Raw genomic sequence first — 21,958 nt, 5'->3', positions numbered from 1 at the left:
TGTGGTATACATCTACAATGTTCAGAGTGACAGTCATTAGATCAACACAAAAATGGATGACACACTTTTTTAAAAATTTTTTTGGGGGTTACTGTTGATAGTTTTTCCATCTGGTACCACCCTTTTTAGAAACACGTTCGCTCGCCACGCTTTGGGCACGGTGTCTCGCTCTGCTCTGCTTCACTTGACACAAGGTTACTAAAGGTTATGATTTGTGACATGGATAGTCGAGAATGGAAAAAGTCCATAAACATGAAAAAAAAACAAAAAAACAAAAACGTGTCGACAGTTGCCATGTCGACCATTTGAACCTGTTGACCTTTTGTCCATGTCGACCTTTTGTAATTGTTGACTTAATACATGTCGGCCATATGGGGTCGATCTATTGACTGTCAGCCTAGACACTGATGGCCTATAGTCCGGACCCCCTGGTACTGCACCATCAGGGTAAGATGATTTTGTGACTGTAATTTAAGGGAGCAACTTTTACTATCATTGCTGAAAGGTGAAAATTACTGTAGCACATAAAACAATACAACGGGGGAAAATTTACTAAGCGGCGTGTTTAAGCCTGAAATTTAAAGCGGCAATCATATTAAAGGCAAAACACGGATGTTTTTGTTTTGACATCATTACCTCTTTACATTTTGCAATCCACCACTTAATAAATGTATACCAACAAATCAAATATTTGCTTTAATAAAATGTAATTCACAAAAATACAATAACATGCCTTCATGCTCCTATTTTTGCTCAATTCTAAGGCTTTTACGGAGAAGTGAATAGATTTGAGCCCTCACTTATCTAATATAACTTAGAATCATACATATATGAGGCTAAACTGATGTTTTTTTTTAGGAGAAAAGCAAAAATGTTGAAATGGAGAAGCAGTAGTATGGCCAGGCACAAACATATTTACTCTTATACCTATGACTGCTCTATGTAGACAATTAGTACATTTGTGCAAACAGAGCTTAGAGAGGAGCAGCCGCCAGGAAAACATAAAACTGTGATGGTTGGGATGTTCCAATCATCTGTGGACCAATACATTGGCCACCAATGTTTTTCAAAATAAGTTGTTTTTGTTTTTTTTAAATAAAATCGTGTTGGATATGTTTTAAATAAATGTTCTTAACTGTAATTCAATCCTAAAAAATGACAATTTCTGAGCAGTTTTTTGGTAAAATATTAGCCAGTTAAGTGGTTAAAGTGGCAACACAATAAATGCTGAATCAAGCTAGTGTATCATTTATTTCTGTTGCCGCTTTAAAACTGCCAATGATCAGGGCTTTGACAAACTACCCAATAGTAAATATATCCCCATGTCTTAGTATAATGACATGATTTTGTTAGATGTAGGGGCATTTTTAAGAGCTAGGATGCTGTGTGCAGAAGGCCCCCTATAACTGTTGCCAGTGGTGGCCTCTTTCCACCAATGTATTAAGTAAGATGGCGCATGTATATCATAGCTAAGACACTGGCATGGTGCCACAGTCTTTGCTGTCTCTTATGTCAGCACCATCCTTCCAACTAAACTGACAGAAAGACAGAGTCGATGGAAACAAGTATAGTGGCTGCACACCTTGACCTATGGGACCTTGTACACCTGCACACCCAGGACCCATTACAGCTACTGTACATCACTGGCTAGATTTATGCCATAAAGGGCAGGACATTGTTTTATGCTGGAACCCTCATTACATAACAATCTTTGCCCCTATAGACTCTCTAAGACACCAAATCAGATCAACGCTGTCTGTTAACAGAATATAATACATTTGCTACAGAGTAACAGTAACAAAACCAATTGAATTTCACAATAATTTAACTTAACTGCAATCAGCATTTATACTGTAGCATAGATTTTGGGTATGATACTCTAATGAGTACCATTGTTCCAACCTTGTTCCGTTTCACTGCACCCTCAAGGATTGGCAGATGTAGCCAGCCTTACATTGACACAATGCGCTGATTCAGGGGTGGACGCAGTACCGATGCTAGCGCAGGTGATTATTTGCTATTACACATGCACGAAATGTCCTGAAAACCCCTACAGCGCATTTGTGATTCCCTGACTGTACAACTCTGGAACACACGGGGTCGCTGGCATTAGGAACCGAGTGTCAAAAACCTTGGGCGTTCCTGGGCGGTGACCTGAAGTGATGCAAGAGAAGGCAGTCTCATGGGCGTGTTATGGGAGGGTCATGGGCATGTCAATGCAAGTGGATGCGTTCTCAGAAGCAGTACCGCAGTCACAGAGGACATGTTTTGCAGACGTTATGTAAGCGACACAGTGCTTGCCATAGGCTGGTGCAAGTATTGATGCTGGGAACGATGATGCATCGATGGTGGAGTATTTATAACTGTCGAAAGATTGACCCTGTCCAGGGCCACTGAAAGTGAAGTGTCAGGGCATGCACACACAAGTACACAAGGCAGGCTGGAACTAGCATTTACCTATTACCATAGCCGCAAGTCCAGAAAAAATCTCAATGTCCTCCACTGAATCAGGTCCACAGTGTGTCACAATGTCACCACCATGCACAGTACCAGTGTCAGTATTTGCATCGTTATAATGTAATGTCCTCAAATCTATAGTAGTGATTGCTTATTATACCACACAAAAGTCATTCATAAGATGTCACGGCATCACTGATTTATTCACTGTCATAAAGGATGTTCTATCTAGTTTAAAAAGCGCTTAAACTAGTACATGCAATTCTCACACGGTGCAGTTATCAATGCATGAGTAGGAAGAAGGTCATAACCCAACATAAGAAACAAACAAAAACATTTCTTGTTAACTTTGGGCGTAATTCCAAGTTGATCGAAGCAGGAATTTTGTTAGCAGTTGGGCAAAACCATGTGCACTGCAGGGGAGGCAGATTTAACATGTGCAGAGAGAGTTAGATTTGGGTGGGTTATTTTATTTCTGTGCAGGGTAAATACTGGCTGCTTTATTTTTACACTGCAATTTAGATTGCAGATTGAACACACCACACCCAAATCTAACTCTCTCTGCACATGTTAAATCTGCCCCCCCCTGCAGTGCACATGGTTTTGCCCAACTGCTAACAAAATTCCTGCTGCGATCAACTTGGAATTACCCCCATTATGACCATTTATTTTTTTATTTGTCAATTTCTTTAACTGTTATGTTACAGATTTAATAGTGTACTGTGTTATCAGCATGTTATCCGGGCTTTTACTGTATTGTGATCTACAATGGTGCACTAGAAAACCCATTCAAATGTATGGGAAAACTACATAAGACATAAATAAATAAATGAATAAAATAAATACATAAATAAATACATTTTAAACCTCTCCCTCCCATCCCCCACCCCACCTCCACTCACCTTCCACAATAAACCCGCAACCAGTACCAGCACTAGACAGGTTGGGTTGCTTAATGTGCAGAGTTTAGTGTGGGGCTATATCCTCTATGCCCCCTAGAATATAGTAGGTACATGAATAGGTTAACAGGTTGTAGTGGCAACTTTAACATACTAGTTATCCTAGTATGATTCCATTCTATATATTCATAACACTCACTTAGGGGCAGATGTACTAAAAAGTGGAAAGCGATCAAGTACCATCAATCAGCTCCTAATTGCCATATTACAGGCTGTGTTTGAAAAATGACAGATAAAACTGATTGGTTGGTACTTTATCTCCCTCCACTTTTTCTCTCTCCAAGCTTAAATAAATCTGCCCCCAGTATACTAACAATAAGTAAAAAATAATAAGAAACTCAGACATAGAGGAGAATCCAATTAGCCATGGAAATTTACTGCGGGTTAATTGAAGAACCAGGGCTATTCAATTAGAGTAGGTGACAAGGATTTATTTTCAAGCCTGAGCTGGCTCAAAAAAAATAATCTGTTTTAAATGGCCTGTTTGCAGTGCCACGAACGTGTTAACCCATAGATACAGGAACTTATCCTGGATTCTATGGGTTAATGAGCGTAATTTACCAAGCCAGAAAAAGGTGTTGTAATTGATAGCCCCGGTAGTTAAAGCCTGAGGCTACCACCTTTTTCCTGTGCTGTAAATTACTGCTGATAATTGAATTTCCCCCTACTGTAAGGGTTATTAATTATTTCTTTACAGCACTACAGCATGTAAAGTGTTATATATACTAGAATAGTGTGTGTATTGGGTGACCGGCGGTCAGGAGTCTGCCGGTCAGCATAACGACGATGGCATCCCGGCAGCCGAATGCCGGTGGGGGGGTGGGCGCAACAAGCCCCTTACGCACTTGCCATGCTGCGGGCTCAGTGGTCACCATGGGTTGTATTCTCACTCTGTGGGACACCCACGAGTGGGAATAGTTCCTGTATCTGTTTCAGTATCCCCACCACCTAGTAGTACAGTGTTAAAATGTGATACCATACCACTTCTTATTTTTCTCTTTATCCACCTGTTCACTAACATAACTGATGGAAATTTTCTGGTCCACATGTTTGAGCATAATAAATAGACTTATTAAGTATTTAAATTGTATTTAGTAATTCTTATCTCCTCGGTATACCTCAGAAATATGTAAAATGATTAGTAATATCATTGTGAACCCCAACTGTCATTCATATCCAGTGTCTGACTGGGGTATGATTCTGAAGGGCCCACCGGGGGAATGCAGTGATAGGGGCCCATACTTGGGGGTGTGGCGAGCCTACAAAGAGGGTGTGGCCAGCCTCCACAGAGACTTGAAATGCACAATAGTCTTGTGCAGTGTAATGCAACATATCTACAATGTATAATACAAGTTCACAGTCTGGAACCTGTTCCCTAGAGGAAAGAGTGGGCCCTCAAGCAGTGGGGCCTACCGGTGGTTTCCCTGGTACCCCTATGGGCCAGTCCGACCCTGTCCATATCTGTCCGTCCCCCCCCTTTAGAATGTAAGCTCTCACGAGCAGGACCCTCTCCACTCAAGTGCTTTTCCCTCTGTTAGTCTATTTTCTACTCCATACTCTCTACAACAAAACCTAACCCTCGGTTTCTGCCACCCTGCTGCTTATTTCAGTGTCCTGTCCCATGATGCAGAACTGTTTATATACCATGTACCAGGGACATGCGGTGAGGTAACTGGCTCAGGAGGCACTGGCTAGTTCCAGAGCCAGATTTACACACAATATATGAGCCAAAGGATTCATGTGAGCATTATGTAAAGGTGCAGAGCCGGCCCTAGGCATAGGCAGATTCTGCTAATTAAAATGATATGCGACATGCCTATATTCTGTGTGTGACTGCGGCTGTATCTGCATACGAAATGCTACGTTACAGTGTATTCCTGAAAATCACTGTAACATAGCATTTCGTATGCAGATACAGCCCCAGTCGAACACAGAAAATAGGTATGCTTATTATCATTTTAATCAGCAGAAGCTGCTTGTGCATCCTAGTCACACAGCAATGCAAATAAGATGCATTTTCTGCAAATAAAGGTGCCCAACGTTAGCAGAGCTGGATAGGAGCTGCATGGCATATTGAGGCAAGATGTATGAGGACACATCTGTATCCAAGCAGAGGCAGAGGTCACAGTGTTAGCGGCTGTGTGAGTGCTGTGTGTGGGTAGGTTCATTGTGCAATAGTGTTCGGCATATGTGTAAGGTGCATTATGCATGTCATGTGTATAAATGCATTAATAATGTGCAACATATGTGTAAGGGGCATTATTTGTGTCATTATGATTATAAGGACATTAATAATGTATGTCATATTTAAGTGTCATTACTGTGTGGTATTATGTGTATAAAGGCATTACTAATGTGTGGCATTATGTGCATTAGGTGCTCTATTGTGTGGCATACCATAAGACTGTGTGGTCTAATGTGAATAAAGAGCAATATGGTGTGGTGTAATGTGAATAAGGAGCAATTCAGTGTGATGTAATGTGAATAAGGGGCACTACTGTGTGGCGTAATTTGATTTGGGGGCACTATTGTGCCCAAAAGAACATGCCCCAAATGTGTGCACTTTTCCTATTTAAAATAAAGGGGGTAGGAGAGCCAAAATGAGGACTTCTATGACTTAGGGGTTGTTAAGGAAATTTAAGCAATGTATAGAATCTATTCTGACTTTTTAATATCATGTAATACGTAACAGACATTATTATGTAAGATGTTTTGCTGACAAAGAATGTAGGTACGTGACAAGAACTTGCTTTACTTTGCTAAGTCACCCTAGTCTTGCTGATTTGTGTCATGTGCCCACCCAGGACCAGATGGTGTTCGATAAGGAGGAACGGGCCTCAAGGCCTGCTATGATTGGTCCAAGCTTGGGTGGAGTAATTCTTTGTAATATGCAATATTAGGGGCCATCTATGCCATGTTCGAGAGGCAGATGGAGCTCCCTTGTAATTACTTGTAAGTGCATGCTGACTGTCACTTTATTGTAATCTTGCTCTGCCATTATCAATATAAACTTTACAATTTGGCTACAACTATTCACGTTGAGTCTGTTTTTCCACAACAATTTGGTGCCGAAACCCGGGATCTGAAAACGATTGGAACGGAATCAGGACAGGAACGGAGGACTGGAGACCAGATTGGCGCCATTCAAAAAAGGTGAGAACATTTGTGTCTCTGTCTGCTCTCCCCTCCTCTGCTCCTAAGACCCTCCGTCCCACTATCGTGAGTACAGATCCCAAGAACCTGAATAGTTGTTTTGTGTTGTAATATCTGTTTTGATATGCATGTGTGAGTGTATGTAGATGCTGGCACATTGCCACATCAGCATGACAGAGGCCCTTTATGGCTGAATGATTGTGCTGCCCCAAGTATGCTGGGGGCAGTGGAATAAAAAGTAAGAGGACCCTATCGTCCTCAGACACGAATGTTTCCTATCTTCTCAGTCTGTCACGTAAACTGTCATTAACATTGTCTGCATAGTGGAAGGACAAATATAAGGATAAGTGTTGGTGAAGAGTAGTTTCTCTGCTGGTCTACCCTTGCTTGTCAATACCGGTCTGTGGGCAACCGATTGTGGCTCTCCCCACAGAACAGGAGCGATATAATCTCTGATTACCTCCTGGCCTGCTATCTGACAGCTCTGTGTACACTGGTTTGAGTCTGCTTCTCGCTACACTGAAGGGCGTGTCCTGAAGCTGCAGACTGGCGTCTCTCTGTGTCTCATGAAAAATCATACTTCTTACTTAGATAATCCCTTACTTGCATGGTTTAACCTAGAGGACATTAGAGGGCAAATATTGTTTGGCATCTTCGCCTTGCTGATTTTCATTTGGCTCTGTTGGAAAATTTGGAGGGACCAAAAGCGGGGATTCGCTGTGTGGGATTTCCCCTAACAGCCAATAGCCATAGAATATAGTGCTGTGAAACACTGAGAGAGGGGTGCAAGAGTCCCCTCCACCATAGCCGGGCTATGGGAAACAGTCACAGTAAACGTGGATTTGGCCGATCACCAAATCAGAGTAATGGACGTCCTGAGACTCCTCGTACCCCACAGGAGGAGATGAGTAAGAAATATGGCAAATGGGTCAGCCGGCATTTACCTAAGTGGGTCAGGCTGACTAGGGGGATGGATTGTGGGATCCCAAAAGAGGGAACCTTTGAATTATCCCGCTGGGCAACCCTCTACAAAAATTATAAAACAAAATTCACTGAGCCAAATGAATAGGCAGCTTGGAGTAGGTGGATGGTAGAATCTTATAAAAGACAGCAAAAAGCCCAAAGTATTTTTTTTACATCAGAAACAAGAACAGGAAGGGCAAATCAGCAAGGAGGGGAGGTACAGTCAGATGAGAAAGAGGGGGAGGAAGGGTTTTGTGTGGAGTGGAAGGTGAGCTTGTCATCACTCCTAAAATAACCCAAGGTGAGAGAGATGAAAGGGCTGAGGAATATCGCTTGCCTCAAGCCTCAGCCTAACTTGTTAGAGAGCAGTTCATGCCTGGTACAAGTGAGTTTAGCCAGCTGAAGACAGAGAAATATACAGGAGGTACAGAAGAAAATGGTCCAGAGGGTGATGGTAGTTGACACACCTGGTAACCCCCAGAGGGGTAAGTTTAGGGGGAGGAACAATTGGGAGTCCAGAAATGTGAAGTGCTACAATTGTGTGAAACAGGGCCACATTGCAAGAAATTGTCCAGCTCCAAAAAGTGGGCAGGATAGCGCCTGACAGGGAGGGCTTCCAGTGTTACCAGTCATCTTGATGTTATGAGCCACAGCAGTGGTTCATTCCTGTTTGCATTCGGTTCATGTATTGTATGTTATATTTCTGTTTGCATGTCAGGATTTCTTATGTACTTTAGAGTGCTATACTTTTGGTTACTAATCTGGTAACTACAGTGACATATTTTGTGGGTCTTCCCACTAGCTGCATTCGGTTCATGTATTTTAGGATATATTTCTGTTTGCATGCCAGGATTTCTTATGTACTTATTTAGAGTGCTATACTTTTGTTTACTAGCCTGGTAACTACAGTGTCATATTTTGTGGGTCTTCCCACTAGCCTTAGTTTTGTGTTTTTGTACTGGCGGCAGCGCTGCACATAACTTGTTTGTTTAGTTCTCATGTTATAGTCACCTTAGCTGTAGCTAGTTTTCCCCTCACTCGCAGTCTCAGGTGGTGCCTTGTAACCTTGTAAGACTGGAGGGCATCGGAGTTTGGGCGAACCTAATTCGCCCATTCAAACGCGGCTGCCTTGGGCAGAAGACTAGCACCTCAGGCACCATCCGACCACTGGGAGGAGTAATGGTTATAGGGTTAGAAAAGGTCTTGCTGCGGCCATTCATACTGACCGCAGCTTCACTCATGAGTACTGGAACTCCCCAGTTGTCACACATTCCACAGAGTTCCAGGGTCTCAATTTGTAACATTGTACTCGTTTCCTAACACTCGGAGAGTAGGGGGGTGATGCCGTTGTCCACTTGACCCTCTCTGAAATGCCTTTTTACTCAGTGGAGTATCTGGTGGACAGTGGAGCAGCCCGTGTTCTCAAGAGAGAAAGTATGTCAAATCAGGCAGGTCCCCAAACACTTGGTAAATGGGGGAAGGCAGGTTGCAAATAAATAAATAAATATTGTTTGGAAACATGAGGATGGTCGATTGTGTGCACATCTCCCTTCATATGTTTCCAAAGGGGGAATGATTGCTATGATTGCTATATTTTGGTTTGCACAGTGTTTGAAATACTTTATAACAGAATGGTTATGTTCTCCTTGTAGATAGAGGCGTGGCCTGTTGCCAAGGTAACGGCTGCAGTAACAGCAAAGAAATTGATATCTGAATTTGTGTGCAGGTATGGCCTACATGAAACGGTTGAGAGAGCAAATAGCGTATTAAAAATGTCTAAGATCTGTGAGCAAACAAAACTTACATGGGTACAAGCTTTACTAGTAGATCCTTTTGCAATGAGGTATACCCCAAAGGGATTACATGGACTTTCATCATTTGAGATACTGTTTGGCAGGCTGCCACTCAAATTGCATGGACAGTACGCTTCTCTTACTGACTACGTTGTTCAGCTTCATAAGCCACTGACTAATTTGCATGGCAAAGTGTTTTCTTCTTTACCAGATCCACAAGACACATCTGGAACCCCGATTTGATGGCCCGTACCAGGTGCTATTGACCACAGTGACCTCCGTCAAAGTGGAGAGGAAAGTACGCTTCTCACTGTAAGAAAATTAACTTTCAGGTCAATGATGCAAACTGGTCCTAAAAGCATGGGGCCCCCGGGGAGAAGAGAACTGAATGGACTGTTAAGATACGCTTGTTTTTCTGCCTGCTTGTTTGTGCTTTATATCAGTGTGTGCAGGTGAAAGGAGAACAGCAAAAGAACTCTATATGGCTTCTACATCAGCAGACCGCTAAGGAGCTGAACGCCACTGACTGTTGGATCTGTTCTTATGTTCCTGCTAACCATAAAGGAATCCCTTTGATTGGTATCCCTATCTCGATGAATGATCTTAACCTCACAGATTATAGCTATAATGTTGAAATAGACATAAATCACACTGCTCACAATGCTCTTTCAGACCTAGGAATATATTTAGAAATTGCTGGTATAATCTCTCCGCCCACTATGTGTATAGGGCCTATGTTTATTAACCACGTGGCTGAACTAAAAGGTCACCTAGTCAATTTACCGAAGGTATACGTTGGAGAAACAAATTGTGAAAATGCTGCCTTAGTGTTTAACATGGAATACAATGAAAAGTTATGTGACAAGGTGAACGATAACTGTAACAATCAATGTTGGTGTGCAAAAATGAAAGCTCTTTGTGCCCCTAGGTGTGCCTGTCCTAACCAGATGGATGAGAATGATTGGGATTGTAAGACCCAAGTGCACAATAATATGGTATGGTTTCAGAGCTGGTTGGGAAACCATGGTAAGATAATCCCTAGGGTGCTGAAGCAAGGCCTATACTATATTTGTGGAAATAGGGCATACTCATGGCTTCCTATGGGAGCTTGGGGGAACTGCACTATAGGAAGAGTTGTGCCAGCCATAAGACAGCGTGAGAACATCTCTTTTACCAATATGATAGAAACAAGCCCTAGAGAGACTAGATACAAGAGAGAATTGTTTACTGCAGCAGATAAAGCCTGGATGTGGTTCCCTGCCTGGACAGGCTGGGGAATTGAATTAGCAAATAAGTTAAATAAATATGCAAATATTATGGATGGGATAATTAATGAGACCACAAGTGCCATCCATGCTATCAATGAAGAAAAGGCTCAAATTAGGAAGGTGACCCTACAAAATAGGATGGCTCTCATTTATTTGTTAGCTATGGAGGGAGGAACGTGTGCTGTTATATGGAAGGAATGTTGTACCTGGATTGAGGACTCACATGACCCCATAGAAGCGCACATGAATAAAGTAAAGGAATTACAGAAACAAGCTAGAGACATATCCAAGGAGGGATGGAATCCCTTCTCCTGGATGGGGTCAATTGGTGTATGGTTTAACAATCTATTATCGGATTTAATAAAACCCATAGTGGTAGTGATAGGATTGATTGTATTTCTTTTGATCGCTTGGAAATGCTTAATGTGCTGTATTTCTCATTTCAGGAAAAATGTGGATTCGCTCGCCTAATAGGAAGAATGATAACAGCCACAGAGATGACCGTCTGATGGCCCAGCCCAACTGCCCATCTCTTCTGAGAGACCCCTCAGTTGTTGTAAGAGTTGGGTGGAAGACATCATCTCTGAAAGAGGGTCCCGCAGGTGCACTTCGACAGTTTGGACACCACCCCAGAGGGAGTTTATCCCGAGAAGTGATTTCGACGAGTCAGTCATTCCGATTCCAGCGAATTCACCGAGTGGTCTCTGTGCCCTAGTGCACCTCCGGCTGCTGTTACTATTCTTACAGCTAGATAGATAGGTGTGTGAATGCTTCAATAAAGGTGTGTGAATGCTTAGCAGAATAGCAACCGCGAGGCAGTACTTAGTCAGTTCTTCCTCTTGCGTACATCCTGTCTCAATTGGTACTTTGTCACATAATAAAACCTGGGGGCATCAGAGTACTGGGTGGACCTAATTCGCCCGGGAAAAGCGGCTGCTAAAGGACAAGACTTTGACCTGCAGGTACCAATTGACTGCGGGGTGTGGCAACAGAGTCAGGGTAGGCCCAGGTGCGTCTGTGGCTATATCATCCCCAGTCACAGTCACACCACCCTCTTAGCATTAGTAGTACTGCCATTGTTACCTTTTAGTTTATGTTTTTATATATGTGTGATAATAAAATTATCAAAAGGGTGAGAATTGTTAAGGAAATTTAAGCAATGTATAGAATCTATTCTGACTTTTTAATATCATGTAATACGTAACAGACATTATTATGTAAGATGTTTTGCTGACAAAGAATGTAGGTACGTGACAAGAACTTGCTTTACTTTGCTAAGTCACCCTAGTCTTGCTGATTTGTGTCATGTGCCCACCCAGGACCAGATGGTGTTCGATAAGGAGGAACGGGCCTCAAGGCCTGCTATGATTGGTCCAAGCTTGGGTGGAGTAATTCTTTGTAATATGCAATATTAGGGGCCATCTATGCCATGTTCGAGAGGCAGATGGAGCTCCCTTGTAATTACTTGTAAGTGCATGCTGACTGTCACTTTATTGTAATCTTGCTCTGCCATTATCAATATAAACTTTACAATTTGGCTACAACTATTCACGTTGAGTCTGTTTTTCCACAACAGGGTGATGGTGATGGGAAAGGGGTGCAGGCTCAGAGGTAGAACTAGCAGCGGTGCTAGGGGGCACCAGCAAAAATCTTGCCTAGGGCATCATATTGATTAGGGCCAGCTCTGCACAGGTGCAGCAGTATATCCTCCTGGAGTTTTGATCAAAGAAGTGCGTTAAAGAAGCCTCATCTTCCATAGACTTTTTACTCTAGAGTTTTGACTATAAAAATGATTAGAATAATGCAGAAAAATAAATTTTTAAGATATTCTTTGTATATTTCATATACTCTGGCTCTGGTCACCTCACCACTAGAGATGAGCGGGTTCGGTTTCTCTGAAACCGAACCCGCACGAACTTCATGTTTTTTTTACGGGTCCGAGCAGACTCGGATCCTCCCGCCTTGCTCGGTTAACCCGAGCGCGCCCGAACGTCATCATGACGCTGTCGGATTCTCGCGAGACTCGGATTCTATATAAGGAGCCGCGCGTCGCCGCCATTTTCACACGTGCATTGAGATTGATAGGGAGAGGACGTGGCTGGCGTCCTCTCCATTAGAAATTAGATTAGAAGAGAGAGAGAGATTGTGCAGAGTCAGACAGAGTTTACCACAGTGACCAGTGCAGTTGTTGTTAGTTAACTTTTATTTATTTTAATATAATATATCCGTTCTCTGCTATATCCGTTCTCTGCCTGAAAAAAAACGATACACAGCAGCAGCCAGTCACACAGTGTGACTCAGTCTGTGTGCACTCAGCTCAGCCCAGTGTGCTGCACATCAATGTATAAAAGGCAAAGCTTATAATAATTGTGGGGGAGACTGGGGAGCACTGCAGGTTGTTATAGCAGGAGCCCCCAGGAGTACATAATATTATATTAATTTAAAATTAAACAGTGCACACTTTTGCTGCAGGAGTGCCACTGCCAGTGTGACTAGTGGTGACCAGTGCCTGACCACCAGTATAGTAGTATATTGTTGTATGTATTGTATACTATCTCTTTATCAACCAGTCTATATTAGCAGCAGACACAGTACAGTGCGGTAGTTCACGGCTGTGGCTACCTCTGTGTCGGCAGTCGGAACTCGGCAGGCAGTCCGTCCATCCATAATTGTATTACAATATATACCACCTAACCGTGGTATTTTTTTTTCTTTCTTTATACCGTCGTCATAGTGTCATACTAGTTGTTACGAGTATACTACTATCTCTTTATCAACCAGTGTACAGTGCGGTAGTTCACGGCTGTGGCTACCTCTGTGTCGGCAGTCGGCAGGCAGTCCGTCCATCCATAATTGTATTATTATTATAATATATACCACCTAACCGTGGTTTTTTTTTCATTCTTTATACCGTCATAGTGTCATACTAGTTGTTACGAGTATACTACTATCTCTTTATCAACCAGTGTACAGTGCGGTAGTTCACGGCTGTGGCTACCTCTGTGTCGGCAGTCGGCAGGCAGTCCGTCCATCCATAATTGTATTATTATTATAATATATACCACCTAACCGTGGTTTTTTTTTCATTCTTTATACCGTCGTCATAGTGTCATACTAGTTGTTACGAGTATACTACTATCTCTTTATCAACCAGTGTACAGTGCGGTAGTTCACGGCTGTGGCTACCTCTGTGTCGGCAGTCGGCAGGCAGTCCGTCCATCCATAATTGTATTATTATTATAATATATACCACCTAACCGTGGTTTTTTTTTCATTCTTTATACCGTCGTCATAGTGTCATACTAGTTGTTACGAGTATACTACTATCTCTTTATCAACCAGTGTACAGTGCGGTAGTTCACGGCTGTGGCTACCTCTGTGTCGGCAGTCGGCAGGCAGTCCGTCCATCCATAATTGTATTATTATTATAATATATACCACCTAACCGTGGGTTTTTTTTCATTCTTTATACCGTCGTCATAGTGTCATACTAGTTGTTACGAGTATACTACTATCTCTTTATCAACCAGTGTACAGTGCGGTAGTTCACGGCTGTGGCTACCTCTGTGTCGGCAGTCGGCAGGCAGGCAGTCCGTCCATCCATAATTGTATTATTATTATAATATATACCACCTAACCGTGGTTTTTTTTTCATTCTTTATACCGTCGTCATAGTGTCATACTAGTTGTTACGAGTATACTACTATCTCTTTATCAACCAGTGTACAGTGCGGTAGTTCACGGCTGTGGCTACCTCTGTGTCGGCAGTCGGCAGGCAGTCCGTCCATCCATAATTGTATTATTATTATAATATATACCACCTAACTGTGGTATTTTTTTTTCTTTCTTTATACCGTCGTCATAGTGTCATACTAGTTGTTACGAGTATACTACTATCTCTTTATCAACCAGTGTACAGTGCGGTAGTTCACGGCTGTGGCTACCTCTGTGTCGGCAGTCGGCAGGCAGTCCGTCCATCCATAATTGTATTATTATTATAATATATACCACCTAACTGTGGTATTTTTTTTTCTTTCTTTATACCGTCGTCATAGTGTCATACTAGTTGTTACGAGTATACTACTATCTCTTTATCAACCAGTGTACAGTGCGGTAGTTCACGGCTGTGGCTACCTCTGTGTCGGCAGTCGGCAGGCAGTCCGTCCATCCATAATTGTATTATTATTATAATATATACCACCTAACCGTGGTTTTTTTTTCATTCTTTATACCGTCGTCATAGTGTCATACTAGTTGTTACGAGTATACTACTATCTCTTTATCAACCAGTGTACAGTGCGGTAGTTCACGGCTGTGGCTACCTCTGTGTCGGCAGTCGGCAGGCAGTCCGTCCATCCATAATTGTATTATTATTATAATATATACCACCTAACTGTGATATTTTTTTTTCTTTCTTTATACCGTCGTCATAGTGTCATACTAGTTGTTACGAGTATACTACTATCTCTTTATCAACCAGTGTACAGTGCGGTAGTTCACGGCTGTGGCTACCTCTGTGTCGGCAGTCGGCAGGCAGTCCGTCCATCCATAATTGTATTATTATTATAATATATACCACCTAACCGTGGTTTTTTTTTCATTCTTTATACCGTCATAGTGTCATACTAGTTGTTACGAGTATACTACTATCTCTTTATCAACCAGTGTACAGTGCGGTAGTTCACGGCTGTGGCTACCTCTGTGTCGGCAGTCGGCAGGCAGTCCGTCCATCCATAATTGTATTATTATTATAATATATACCACCTAACTGTGGTATTTTTTTTTCTTTCTTTATACCGTCGTCATAGTGTCATACTAGTTGTTACGAGTATACTACTATCTCTTTATCAACCAGTGTACAGTGCGGTAGTTCACGGCTGTGGCTACCTCTGTGTCGGCAGTCGGCAGGCAGTCCGTCCATCCATAATTGTATTATTATTATAATATATACCACCTAACCGTGGTTTTTTTTTCATTCTTTATACCGTCATAGTGTCATACTAGTTGTTACGAGTATACTACTATCTCTTTATCAACCAGTGTACAGTGCGGTAGTTCACGGCTGTGGCTACCTCTGTGTCGGCACTCGGCAGGCAGTCCGTCCATCCATAATTGTATTATTATTATAATATATACCACCTAACCGTGGTTTTTTTTTCATTCTTTATACCGTCGTCATAGTGTCATACTAGTTGTTACGAGTATACTACTATCTCTTTATCAACCAGTGTACAGTGCGGTAGTTCACGGCTGTGGCTACCTCTGTGTCGGCAGTCGGCAGGCAGTCCGTCCATCCATAATTGTATTATTATTATAATATATACCACCTAACCGTGGTTTTTTTATACCACCTAACCGTGGCAGTCCGTCCATAATTGTATACTAGTATCCAATCCATCCATCTCCATTGTTTACCTGAGGTGCCTTTTAGTTCTGCCTATAAAATATGGAGAACAAAAAAGTTGAGGTTCCAAAATTAGGGAAAGATCAAGATCCACTTCCACCTCGTGCTGAAGCTGCTGCCACTAGTCATGGCCGAGACGATGAAATGCCAGCAACGTCGTCTGCCAAGGCCGATGCCCAATGTCATAGTACAGAGCATGTCAAATCCAAAACACCAAATATCAGAAAAAAAAGGACTCCAAAACCTAAAATAAAATTGTCGGAGGAGAAGCGTAAACTTGCCAATATGCCATTTACCACACGGAGTGGCAAGGAACGGCTGAGGCCCTGGCCTATGTTCATGGCTAGTGGTTCAGCTTCACATGAGGATGGAAGCACTCAGCCTCTCGCTAGAAAACTGAAAAGACTCAAGCTGGCAAAAGCACCGCAAAGAACTGTGCGTTCTTTGAAATCCCAAATCCACAAGGAGAGTCCAATTGTGTCGTTTGCGATGCCTGACCTTCCCAACACTGGACGTGAAGAGCATGCGCCTTCCACTATTTGCATGCCCCCTGCAAGTGCTGGAAGGAGCACCCGCAGTCCAGTTCCTGATAGTCAGATTGAAGATGTCAGTGTTGAAGTACACCAGGATGAGGAGGATATGGGTGTTGCTGGCGCTGGGGAGGAAATTGACCAGGAGGATTCTGATGGTGAGGTGGTTTGTTTAAGTCAGGCACCCGGGGAGACACCTGTTGTCCGTGGGAGGAATATGGCCGTTGACATGCCAGGTGAAAATACCAAAAAAATCAGCTCTTCGGTGTGGAGGTATTTCACCAGAAATGCGGACAACAGGTGTCAAGCCGTGTGTTCCCTTTGTCAAGCTGTAATAAGTAGGGGTAAGGACGTTAACCACCTCGGAACATCCTCCCTTATACGTCACCTGCAGCGCATTCATAATAAGTCAGTGACAAGTTCAAAAACTTTGGGTGACAGCGGAAGCAGTCCACTGACCAGTAAATCCCTTCCTCTTGTAACCAAGCTCACGCAAACCACCCCACCAACTCCCTCAGTGTCAATTTCCTCCTTCCCCAGGAATGCCAATAGTCCTGCAGGCCATGTCACTGGCAAGTCTGACGAGTCCTCTCCTGCCTGTGATTCCTCCGATGCATCCTTGCGTGTAACGCCTACTGCTGCTGGCGCTGCTGTTGTTGCCGCTGGGAGTCGATGGTCATCCCAGAGGGGAAGTCGTAAGCCCACTTGTACTACTTCCAGTAAGCAATTGACTGTTCAACAGTCCTTTGCGAGGAAGATGAAATATCACAGCAGTCATCCTACTGCAAAGCGGATAACTGAGTCCTTGACAACTATGTTGGTGTTAGACGTGCGTCCGGTATCTGCCGTTAGTTCACAGGGAACTAGACAATTTATTGAGGCAGTGTGCCCCCGTTACCAAATACCATCTAGGTTCCACTTCTCTAGGCAGGCGATACCGAGAATGTACACGGACGTCAGAAAAAGACTCACCAGTGTCCTAAAAAATGCAGTTGTACCCAATGTCCACTTAACCACGGACATGTGGACAAGTGGAGCAGGGCAGGGTCAGGACTATATGACTGTGACAGCCCACTGGGTAGATGTATGGACTCCCGCCGCAAGAACAGCAGCGGCGGCACCAGTAGCAGCATCTCGCAAACGCCAACTCTTTCCTAGGCAGGCTACGCTTTGTATCACCGCTTTCCAGAATACGCACACAGCTGAAAACCTCTTACGGCAACTGAGGAAGATCATCGCGGAATGGCTTACCCCAATTGGACTCTCCTGTGGATTTGTGGCATCGGACAACGCCAGCAATATTGTGTGTGCATTAAATATGGGCAAATTCCAGCACGTCCCATGTTTTGCACATACCTTGAATTTGGTGGTGCAGAATTTTTAAAAAAATGACAGGGGCGTGCAAGAGATGCTGTCGGTGGCCAGAAAAATTGCGGGACACTTTCGGCGTACAGGCACCACGTACAGAAGACTGGAGCACCACCAAAAACTACTGAACCTGCCCTGCCATCATCTGAAGCAAGAAGTGGTAACGAGGTGGAATTCAACCCTCTATATGCTTCAGAGGTTGGAGGAGCAGCAAAAGGCCATTCAAGCCTATACAATTGAGCACGATATAGGAGATGGAATGCACCTGTCTCAAGTGCAGTGGAGAATGATTTCAACGTTGTGCAAGGTTCTGATGCCCTTTGAACTTGCCACACGTGAAGTCAGTTCAGACACTGCCAGCCTGAGTCAGGTCATTCCCCTCATCAGGCTTTTGCAGAAGAAGCTGGAGGCATTGAAGAAGGAGCTAACACGGAGCGATTCCGCTAGGCATGTGGGACTTGTGGATGCAGCCCTTAATTCGCTTAACAAGGATTCACGGGTGGTCAATCTGTTGAAATCAGAGCACTACATTTTGGCCACCGTGCTCGATCCTAGATTTAAAGCCTACCTTGGATCTCTCTTTCCGGCAGACACAGGTCTGCTGGGGTTGAAAGACCTGCTGGTGACAAAATTGTCAAGTCAAGCGGAACGCGACCTGTCAACATCTCCTCCTTCACATTCTCCCGCAACTGGGGGTGCGAGGAAAAGGCTCAGAATTCCGAGCCCACCCGCTGGCGGTGATGCAGGGCAGTCTGGAGCGACTGCTGATGCTGACATCTGGTCCGGACTGAAGGACCTGACAACGATTACGGACATGTCGTCTACTGTCACTGCATATGATTCTCTCAACATTGATAGAATGGTGGAGGATTATATGAGTGACCGCATCCAAGTAGGCACGTCACACAGTCCGTACTTATACTGGCAGGAAAAAGAGGCAATTTGGAGGCCCTTGCACAAACTGGCTTTATTCTACCTAAGTTGCCCTCCCACAAGTGTGTACTCCGAAAGAGTGTTTAGTGCCGCCGCTCACCTTGTCAGCAATCGGCGTACGAGGTTACATCCAGAAAATGTGGAGAAGATGATGTTCATTAAAATGAATTATAATCAATTCCTCCGCGGAGACATTGACCAGCAGCAATTGCCTCCACAAAGTACACAGGGAGCTGAGATGGTGGATTCCAGTGGGGACGAATTGATAATCTGTGAGGAGGGGGATGTACACGGTGATATATCGGAGGGTGAAGATGAGGTGGACATCTTGCCTCTGTAGAGCCAGTTTGTGCAAGGAGAGATTAATTGCTTCTTTTTTGGGGGGGGTCCAAACCAACCCGTCATATCAGTCACAGTCGTGTGGCAGACCCTGTCACTGAAATGATGGGTTGGTTAAAGTGTGCATGTCCTGTTTTGTTTATACAACATAAGGGTGGGTGGGAGGGCCCAAGGATAATTCCATCTTGCACCTCTTTTTTCTTTTCTTTTTCTTTGCATCATGTGCTGATTGGGGAGGGTTTTTTGGAAGGGACATCCTGCGTGACACTGCAGTGCCACTCCTAGATGGGCCCGGTGTTTGTGTCGGCCACTAGGGTCGCTTATCTTTCTCACACAGTCAGCTACCTCATTGCGCCTCTTTTTTTCTTTGCGTCATGTGCTGTTTGGGGAGGGTTTTTTGGAAGGGACATCCTGCGTGACACTGCAGTGCCACTCCTAGATGGGCCCGGTGTTTGTGTCGGCCACTAGGGTCGCTTATCTTACTCACACAGCGACCTCGGTGCAAATTTTAGGACTAAAAATAATATTGTGAGGTGTGATGTGTTCAGAATAGGCTGAAAATGAGTGTAAATTATGTTTTTTGAGGTTAATAATACTTTGGGATCAAAATTACCCCCAAATTCTATGATTTAAGCTGTTTTTTAGGGTTTTTTGAAAAAAACACCCGAATCCAAAACACACCCGAATCCGACAAAAAAAATTCGGTGAGGTTTTGCCAAAACGCGGTCGAACCCAAAACACGGCCGCGGAACCCAAAACCAAAACACAAAACCCGAAAAATTTCAGGCGCTCATCTCTACTCACCACACGTCTCTGCTGTGTACTTGTCCTACATTGTCTTGTACTGTTTTCCTGTTTGGCACATTATTATTATTATTATTATTATTATTATTATTATTATTTGTTTATGTACTTTGTTAGGCGCTGTGGTACCATTGTAGTGCCATATAAATAAAGAATAATAATAGGTAAAGAAAGTGAATTGTTTACTATAACATAGCATGTATGAAGCTACTCAACATTAATTGGTAGGCATTGTACCATGGCCACTTATATTTTCTCACTGTACGCGTGTCCTGACTTCTCATACTTCTAGTAATTACAGTCGTCTCCTCCTTTGTTATGTGCTGGCGACAATGTTTGCATTTCTTAATGTAACAATACATTGACACAGGAGTCATAAAAACATATAGAAACACTGAAATGTATGTCAGTATATATTGCACAGCAAGAGGCCTTTGATACTGTAATGCAGTTTTGACATTGCCGTAGCTAGAATGTTTCATTCAATCGCAAGAGTGAAAACTGTAAATACAATTTATCCAATTTATCAAAATATTGCAACTTTTTTAATTTAAGTGGTTGTACTACAATGTGTAGTCACTGCCAGTGTCTCTCCGTTATTTTTTGCTATGTTTTTTTTAATGGCTAGATTTGATGAAAACTGTGAAAATCATGTGACCTATAATAAGACAGTTAATTTGGCATAATAACACAAGCATATCAAGTGTTTTATGGTGTATTAATGTTTACACCAATTATAATACAGTAATAATATGCTGAATACCAACTGACTCAGAGAATGTGCAGACCCAATTAATGTGGTGTTATGGGCCATTGTCTAGGAAATGATGGTAATGTGATTTCCATGATTTCTGGAGATGACACATGATCTGTTCTTAGGGGGTCATTCCGAGTTGTTCGCTCGCTGCCGTTTTTAGCAGAATTGCGATCAGGCTAAAAGCCGGCAGTTCTGCGCATGCGTATGGGCCGCAGGGCGCACGCGTTAAGTGCTTTCACACAAAACTATGCAATTTTACACAGGGCCGAGCGACGCTTTTCAGTCGCTCTGTTGATCGGTGAGTGATTAACAGGAAGTGGGTGTTTCTGGGTGGTAACTGAGCTTTTTCCGGGAGTGTGCTAAAAAACGCAGGCGTGCCAGCCAAAAACGCAGGAGTGGCTGGGGAAACGGGGGAGAGGCTGGCCGAACGCAGGGCGTGTTTGTGACGTCAAACCAGGAACCAAACAGTCTGCAGTGATCGCAATCTAGGAGTAAGTCTGGAGCTACTCAGAAACTGCAGGGAAATATTTAATAGCAGAACTGCTAACCTTTCGTTAGCAAATTCTGCTAAGCTAAGATACACTCCCAGAGGGCGGCGGCCTAGCGTTTGCAATGCTGCTAAAAGCAGATAGCGAGCGAACAACTCGGAATGAGGGCCTTAGAGAAAACTGCTTATCCATAATGCCTAGAGAAAAACACTCTGAATGTACTGCACAAGTGTTTTCATTACAAGTAGAGATGTGCAGGTTCTAATTCATCATCTTTGGCAAAATTACCCTCAAGTGTTTTGGTTCAAATTCGGATTTCATTTGAGTTTGAAATTGATAATCACTGATAATGAGCTATAAAAGCAGCTAAATCATGTAATTTCTACAATCCAAAACCTGAAAATTTGGATTTAAATTCCAAATTCCAAACTTCAGTAAGATTCGAACTGGGACTTGGTTTGGTATGGATCTCCTTTAGAATCCAGACTGGGTTTTGGTTCGGTTCAGATCCACAAAATTCAGATGGATTTGGATTTCTGGGGAACTGAACTGTATATTTCTAATTACAAGTAATTTGAATTTCACATTCTGCAGTGGGGAGTCTCACAGGAAGGACTATAGGGAACTTACCTGCGTTTTTCTGACATTCAGGGGCTATTTCTGGTTTGGCCAGATTTCTGTGCATGAATGCAAAAGGCGAGATTTAGGCTCATAGGCAGATGTCAATTGAAGCATTTTCATC

General features: G+C 43.2%; 1 protein-coding gene across 10 annotated transcripts in view; it reads right to left on the bottom strand.

The window, feature by feature from the left end:
* MYT1L (myelin transcription factor 1 like) overlaps positions 1–21,958 on the bottom strand; it is a 760,642-nt gene that overhangs the window by 135,985 nt on the left and 602,699 nt on the right. The gene's annotated exons all lie outside the window — the stretch shown is intronic.

This window comes from Pseudophryne corroboree, chromosome 4, assembly GCF_028390025.1.
Source record: "Pseudophryne corroboree isolate aPseCor3 chromosome 4, aPseCor3.hap2, whole genome shotgun sequence".
NCBI lineage: Eukaryota > Metazoa > Chordata > Amphibia > Anura > Myobatrachidae > Pseudophryne > Pseudophryne corroboree.
Note: the sequence above shows the minus strand (reverse complement) of the source record. Positions and strands in the feature narration are given on the sequence as shown.